Genomic DNA, 8,868 nt, shown 5'->3' on the forward strand with positions numbered 1-8,868 from the left:
ATTCCTAGTAATGGAATTGCTCGGTCAAATGGTACTTCTATTTTCAGTTTTTTAAGGAAACTCCATACTGTTTTCCACAATGGTTGTACCATTTTACAATCCCACCAGCAGTGCACAAGAGTTCCAATCTCTCCACAACCTCACCAGCATTTGTTATTTTCTGACCTGTTGAACTTTGCTATTATTGCTGGGGTGAGATGATATCTCATTGTTTTGATTTGCATCTCTCTAATGATTAATGATCACGAACAATTTCTCATGTGTTTTTTGGCTGCCTGTATATCTTCTTTGGTGAAGTGTCTGTTCAAGTCTTTTGCCCATTTGTGAATTGGGTTATTTGTCTTTTTGGTGTTGAGGTGTTGAAGTTTTCTATAGATTTTGGAGATAAGTCCTTTGTCAGATATGTCATAGGCAAATATTTTCTCCCAATCTGTAGGTTCTCTTTTCACCCTTTTGATGAAATCTTTCAATGTGCACAAGAATTTAATTTTTAAAAGGTCCCAGTCATCTAGATTCTCTTCTATCTGCTGCACATTCTGGGTTATGCTTGACAGTCTATTTATTTGGCCAAAGCATCTTAAACACAAAGAAGTCATATGATTCCTGCTCAACTCAGAGAGGGAGATATGAGATCTTCTGTAATGCAAATGTTCTGTCTTTTAATTGTGGTGTTTCCATCATACATTGATCCTCAGCTTCCTCGTGTGTAAAATTAAGGGGTTGGACAAAGTAACATCTAAATTTCCTGCCAGCTCGGACATTTTGTGGCTATATGATCACTGGTTCAATGGTTAAAAAATGGGAATATCAGCCAGAAATATTGAAATCAAATTTTATTTTTGGAAAATGACATTACACACATCTTGCAAATGTACACAGAAATGAGAATGCAATGAAAAACAGAGCTTGAGAGCCAAAATGATTGCAAGAGCAGCAATTTGGCTGCCCCGTATTGAACACTGTGAATCCGCAGCATTCACAGTTCACAACACCTTACACACATGGGGAACTTCTCTAGACCTTTAAGCCCTCTGGCCAAAAAAATCCCTCATCAAATTGTGGAGGGAAGAGGAGGGGTGTTAAAGGTATAGGAGATAAAAGGGGTCTGCTCCAGCTGGTTTACATGGGCCTCACCAAACCTACCAATCCTAATGGGAACAGTAAAATCAAAAGGCACAACGCCTTCTTGAAACACTGCTTTTGAATCACAGTCTAAAAGTGAGCTAGGCATTGCCTGGAAAATGGACAGCAATGCATGTAAACCCATGTCCTCGTCTTTTTCAACTATGTTGTTGTTGTTATATGCTGTCGAGTCGGACCCGACTCATAGCGACCCCTCCTTGGGTTTCCAAGGCTGTATCACTATGGAAGTAGAGTGACCAACCTTCCTTCCAATTTTCAACTATAACTATTTGAAAAGGGTGGCTGAGATTCTCTAAGTATCTGTTGTCTTTCTCTATTGTTTGTTTTTAAATAAATGTTGGTCAAGCAGAGCCTTCCGAGGTCTCCCAAATACCTCAAGAACTGCTGCAGGAATAAGAGACATCTTTATCTATTTTCATTCCATAATGGATGATTCTGAGAAGTATGGAATTCTGCACTGTAATCAAGTAGCCAAAGACACTCCCAATTTACCACTGATTTTTATGTAGAGGGGAGATGTGTCTTTGATCACAATGCTATTCTTTGAGAAATGGTCAATAACTACTGAGGGGCTGTTGAGAAATGCCCCTTTTCCCCTTTTTGGTGTGTTTGTTCTTTGCTGACTTTAGTTGGCAAGAATTATTGGCACCCAAATAAGTTATTTACAACTGTAAGACACCTGCGAGCAGGGGGAAGGAGAGGGCAAGGGAGGGAAGAGGGACCACAAGGAAGAATATATTCTTTTCAGAGGTTAAAATGAGTTATTTAAGAAATGTGATGTACAATACCATGCATTTACTTTCCAAAGCTAGTCACTAGCAAGCTAACACCTCTAACACTACAACCACCAATTACAGTTGTTTTGCTACAGTTACTGAGTTCTAACTACAGCTATAGGGCAGAAAGGGTGGGCTGTTTCCATTTTAAACTTTCTCCCTTTTAAAATGGCCATAAAAAGTGTTTTCTGTACATGTTAATGGCACAAAAAGGTGACCAAAAACCTTTGAAAGAACCCACCACATATGAGAGATGCAAAATTCAATCAAAACATGCATTAGTTGTGTACAAGTCATGAGGGATCATTGGCTTCAAGCTGCAATATATTACAGGACCATACATTGGAGACATTTTGGCATAACCTTTTACTTGCTCAAATCTCTTTAACAGAATTTATAAAGAAAAGTCATTGGAAAGGGCATTCCATATGCTAATTGCCAAGCAGTGGCATTCCCAAGGGCTGTGTACTCTGTTGAATAAATTAGTTCCTAAAAGCTGTCTTCTTTACGTCCACTAATCACTCTTACATGTTCATGTCTGAGCATGAACAGTTGGTGTCAAAAGTACATTTTAGGTTAATCTGGTAACAGAAGGAAAAATACATCTCAATTAAATGAATGTTTCTTTTTATCACATGGACTTGTTAAGTACCCTTTCATTTAAGTCAACTCTAATCTCCTACCGTTTAGCTAAAACAACTCAAAAGTTGGCACACCCAAAACCTAAGGTTATTACAGAGAGCTTAATGTGTAATGGTGAAACTTGAAGCAAATTGTTCCCTCAACCCCTACCCCCACCTAGCCAAACCAAATGACAAAAAATACCCGTGGTCTCTCATTATATTATATTGCAGCTTTCTTAACTATGAGCAAATTAAATGAAATCAATTAATAGCATTTCACTGACATAAATCCATGGGTGGATTTTTCTGTTCAGTTGATTATTTCTCTGAGAGCACTTCATTGCTCCCCAAAATGGCATACTAAAGAGGAATCACAAAGAATTCTGTACAGTGCTTGGAAGGAAAGACACAAATATACATGATCTATAAAGACACTGTTTATGATGATCTGCTGATGGGAATTAAAACTGAGAATGGAGAAAAAGAACAGGCCAGGCTTAAGTTGATTCCCACCAATATAATTCTAATAGGACTTGGATAGCACCAGGGATGGTTGAATCTGGAAATAACTTTTCAGCAGTCCCAAGGCAAAATCACAGGGTTAAGAAAAGGCCTATGCCCAGTGCCTATACAGGGGGAAGGAAAAAAAAATTAAAAGTAGATAACAAAAGAGAGAGAGAATATTACAGAGGATGACAGATAAATGTTTTTTTACTGGGCAAAAAGAGAGTGATAATAGAGTATAAAACTGAGAGCAAACAAGTGAATCAGAGAAAGAAAGAAAAGACAAAAAGATACACAGAGGAGGTTGTTGTTGCTGTTGTGAGGTGCCATTGAGTGGCTTCAATTCATAGTGACCCTGCGTACAACAGAACGAAACACTGCCCAGTCCTGTGCCATACTCAAAATATTTAGTATGCTTGAGCTCATCATTGCAGTCATTGTGTCAATCATCTGGTTGAGGGTCTTCCCCTTTTTCACTGACCTTCTACCTTAACAATCATGATTTCCTTCTCCAGGGACTAGTCCCTTCTGACAACATGGCCAAAGTAGGTGAGACAAAGTCTGACTATTCTAGCTTCTAAGAAGTCTTCTGACTGCACTTCTTCCAGGACAGATTTGTTCATCCTTCTGGCAGTCTATGGTATTTTCAGCATTCTTCACCAACACAATTCAAAGCCATCAACTCTTCTTCAGTCTTCTTTATTCACAGTGGATGTAGATAATGGCAAAAAGTCACTGACTTCCTCAGGTTATTAAGCTAGACATAAGAAGTTTCAAGATCTTCACGTTTTTGCCTTTGTTTATAAGTTGTTTGCTCTTTTGTTGCACCTTCTGATCTGTCCCAAGTAGCTTGCCCTTCTAATCAGGTACAGGAAGATGCCTGAATTACCAATGAGAATTCTACACTCCCCTAGCCCCAAGTATCCAAACTAAGACAAAATTACCTCTTCCAGAAGGCGTTGAAGCCTATAAACTAAGGAATAGAAAGTTTGGCAGACAGAAGAAGGTTATTGGTCTCAAATGATAACCAGTGTCACAGTAAGCTGGCCAAAATGGGAGGTCTGTATGGATCCTTAGATTCAATGGGGAAACTAGTCTGCCAACAACTGAACTTATTAAGTATTTCTGACTTTTTAAGTACATCTGTCCTACCCCATCCACTAGCAGTGCAATTGATTCACAGACATTCTTCTAAAGAAAACATATTTACAGAGTCACCACATGAGAGAATTTCTGTGTTAGCAACCAAAATGGATGGATGACTGTGTCTTGCACTGCTGCCCGCTGCTACTTCCTGCACTGGCTGCTCCATTGGAAAGGATGGCTAAGAAGAGCTCAGCGGTAACAGAGTGGGACTCTGTGGGTCAAGAAGACGATATAAAGCCATCCCTGCCTTGTAAGACTATATAAAGCCAACGTCTTAGTGGGGAAAGCAAGTAGGAAACAATGCTGAGAGGCTGTGTGTAAAGACTCTACTAGATCTTTGGACATGGAAACAAGCTCCTGGAACCAGGGTGAGGGAGACAGAGGAGAAAGGCATCTTTTCCTGAAGGGATATGGGAGAGAAAATTCTTCAGCCAAGCATACTGAAAGACACACTGGTAGAGGGGGAGCTTTCTAATCTCTGAGGAGAAAAAGTGGAAGAGTCTAGGAGAAGCTGCTGACAGTTCCAGTCCCAAGTAGGTTGCCCACAAGAGTCAGTGCACTGTGAGTTTAGAAAAGCATTTTTCTCTCTGCACACCATGTCTTGGCTGCCATGTAACAAGAGCTTCCAGCACTTTGCCTACTAAAGAAATGAGCTTTGCTAGCCAAGGAAGAATAAAATTGGGAACTCATTTTAAATAAATAATCTGTGATATCTTGAAGCATAATCATAGCCCTCCTTAGCACTGACGAAGGACAATCCACTGAGTGTTAACAGCACTGGGCTGAGCCTAGGCCACCAATCCCCAGAGAATCTGATGGAGATGCCTCTTTAGCCAAAAGGTAGGTACAAGGAATCACTGCAATATCCTTGCTTCAGGTAGTCAAACCTGAAAAGGAAGAGGAAAACTTTCATGGAATCATGGAACTGTGAATGGGACTATGTACATGTTCTCCTATTAAACAAGGGCATGCATGCGTCTAAGTTCCATACTAGGAAAGAGGCCCAGGAAATGCAGCAATTGCAAGGCTCTACTGTTGCATTAGAAGCCCTAGCTTCCTCTTAACATACCAATGGCTGAGACAGTGCCCAGCCTTCACTATCTCTGGGATCCAGGCTCTGAAACACAGCACTATAGCCCCTTCCCTCCACCCCAGATTAGCTCCAAAACACTGATGGTTTACTTAGGAAACCAGTCTGGGCCTAAAAATCAAATCCTTAATGCAATGAGGGAAATACACCAGTGAGGCCTGACTATGACCAACTGGCCAAGGAGAAGCTTTCTTTAAACAACAACAAAAATAAAACAAAATCCAGTGCCTTTAATCTCCATAGCAAACTGGACAGCAAAGGGGGTCAGTAAAACCCCATCATCCCAATGCCTCTGTCAGGGGAAGTTTCTTGCCACAAATGTTTCTGAGGTAGGCTGACCTTTGGGAGTACATCCATCAGTGTGCTGGAGCTCATTTTGGGCACATGGGCATGGTGCTTTTCTGTCCCATGAGGCTATATTTTAAGAAAAGCCATTTATTATCAAATTTGAGAGGCCTTAGAGGCATCTCTACCCAGACTATTGAAGGGAATAGTGAAACAGAAACTATTTTGTCCAAGCCAGCACTAGATTACTGGTCTAAGACTTGGGGCAAGTGATTTGAAGAATCTTGTGCTTGCCTTCTTAAGGTAGCTACCTACCCACTGTAAGGGTCCTTGGCTACTTCTGATTGGGGAGGAGAATTAGAAGGTAGAGAAAAGTTCCTGAGGAATGGGATAAGCCCAGAAGGAAGTTTCTCAGAACTAAACTATTGAATAACTCTCGTTCCCAGGAAGAGCCTTGCTATGAGGAAAGCTTCATTTTCTGACTTTGTTGTCCTGGTTTCTGTCATGGGAGGTCACAGGATCAGTGTACACAAAAAGATGGATATGGTGTGTTGAGCACACAGCCTGCTAATTGGGTGCAAACACAAGGAGCCAATGTTTAATATCAGCCAGAGTACATCTTAATCAAAAAGCCTCTTGCTTATACCTCGAAACTGTCCCCATCAGGGCATGATGGCTATTATAGAGACATTGTGAATGGGGCAACCCCAGCAAGACCAGGTTATTTCCTCCAGCTGGTCTCACTCCTCTATTTTAAAAGAAATCATTACCAGCTAAAGGTAGCCACGTTCATTTTAAAAATGCTGCAAAGCCATCTCAGAAAATCAGAATGAACCAATCTATTGTTCTGTTCTTCTTTTCTTCCCTTCCCTGCTCTGGGCACTAGAAACATTTCCCTCAGCCCAGGAAGACCAACCAGTATGAGATGACATAACCCAACAAGGAAACCAGTCTCCTTCCATTCTATTTGGACAGGGCAGGAGTTCAGAGGGGCTCTTCTGAGGGCTCCTCAAGGTGGGGCAGTGGTCCCTGGAGTTGGATGGAAAAGGTGGGGAATCCCATCGTTCCTGTTGGTCCTCAATGGCCCTCTCTCTTTGGTGACATCTGCAATTCATGTGGATGGAAATCATGTGACTGTGGGGAGAAAGCGCTGTATTGGGTTGCTGGGTGGATTTCCCATTGAGATCAGGGCAGCAGCATATGGCTCCAAGATGCAACTTGACCCTGGGAAAGAATTCTCAGGGACTTCGTGCAAGGCAGTAGAGTTTGGTGGGAATAGGCCCTGGAATAAGAGCCAAAAGATGTGGGTTCTAATCCTAACCCTGCTCTTAGCCAGCTGTGTGACCTTGGGAAAATTACTTTACCTCTGTCTCCATTTCCTGGCCTGACAATTGAGGAATTTGAAGTAGATGATGTGATCCTAAGGTTCCTTCCAGCTAGAAAACTCTATGATTCAATCTAGGCTAATACTAAAGTCCATCAGGACACAAAGCAGTCATGCTAATGGCTATGCTTTCCAAAACAGTGAAGAGAAAAGAAATTTTCTCTCAATTTACCCCTACTTAACACTACTTAGGAAGTTCTTCAGCCCAGCCCTCATATATACATTTATCCCTTTTTTGTCCCTATTTCTATTTCTGTAGGGGAGAAAAATCAGGAGGTAGGAACAAGCAACAGATGAATTGTGTGTGTGTTTATGCACGTGTGGAAGAGAGAAGGAGAAGTATGTGTGGGGGTATGGCAAATGCTTGCTGAATGACTGGATATTTTCTGACTGTGCAGAAGGTAACACAAAGGGACTTCAGTGGTAAAACTGGATTGGGTAAAATTGGGAATGGTTGATAGTTGTGAAGGAGTTCAGTTACAAAAACTCTGCCTTAAAAATGGGCCCTTAAAATGCAATTATTGAAGGCTTAAAGTTTGAACTATGCCAAGACACCCTAAAGTGGCACTACAGAAGCATTTCTTTAAAATTGATTCAAAGAAAGATGGAAAATCTATTATTATTATAAAAGACAGTTGGCTCAAAGGTCATTCTGAAGAAAATATATCTATTTTGTAGTGATACAAATGCCATGAGCTAGCATGGAGCCTGGGCATCAGGAAATCTAGATTCCTTCTCTGCCCCTGGTCTTTATCAGGTCATTTAGCTGCCCGGAGCCTCTGTTTTCTCAATTTAAAATGAAGGTATTGGACTAAATAATGTCTTGCCAGGAGATCTGGAGGTAGACCAGTAGACCATGGGTGGGGTCTTTAGGGGTCTGGCTTAGAGTTTAGAAAGAGGCCTCCAACTCTTGCCCTCACCTCCCAATCACAAAACCAATTTTCCCCGGTAACTACAGATTGTTCTGGGAAACACTAAGAAAACCCTGGGTTTCTAAAAAGAAGTACGGGGTGGGGAGTAAAATAGGCTCCTTAGTGGTTTCCAGCAGATCTACAAATAAAGGAGGAGGGCAACAAGATATCCTCATAATTTGGGGTTCTTTGAAGATAATTTAACCAGAAACCAGTACTACTAGCCTCTGGACCTTTCCTGAACCAAAAATGATGCTGGTAGCTAAGGACGAGTGAATCTCACCTCAGGGCACATGAGCTCCCCCTTCCACCACTGGTTCTCCCCCTACACAGTGCATATCAGCAATGCCGTCAAGCTGCCACCAATCCATATCAGGGTGTTCTGCAGTATCTCATGATGATGAAGCAGCTTCAGACATACATCCACACACATACACACACAGCAAGCTCATTCCAGTTAGAGTGGGAGAATGACTGGAAGTCATTCAAGCCAAACAGCAGCTTGGCTTCAAATGTTGTACCTTTCAAAATATTTGAACAATTACAAACAAATAAGGAAATCTTCATATCTGCTAAGAGCAAACACAGAATTGGCATGCATGGCTTTCACTTAAATTTAGTTGTCTTTGCCATTATGGGCAATGCTTACAGACAAAAAGCAATGCTATGAACCTGTACCTCAAAGATTGAGTACTATTTTAAATGATCAGTCCTTAGCAAAGAGAAATCCTCTGATAGTGTTAAAAAACAAGTGAAAGGTTTCTGTGTCTTCAGTATGAAATATCAGGATTATAGATAAAAAAGAGTTGTTCAAAATATGCCATAGCATTTCATTTAAAATATCATTAGAATGTCTGGTCCACACTTGTTATTAATGTAAGCGTAATTGTTAAAAAGCTATCAAAAGACTGATTCTATTGAATTGGCCTCTGCTATTCATTTTGTTTTCTCCTGGAGGTTTCTGTTTGGCAGTGACAGCATGATTTCTAAACTACATTATTCTTCT

The sequence above is a fragment of the Orycteropus afer genome, unplaced genomic scaffold, assembly GCF_000298275.1.
Source record: "Orycteropus afer afer isolate SDZICR_OR568_19922 unplaced genomic scaffold, OryAfe1.0 scaffold00352, whole genome shotgun sequence".
NCBI lineage: Eukaryota > Metazoa > Chordata > Mammalia > Tubulidentata > Orycteropodidae > Orycteropus > Orycteropus afer.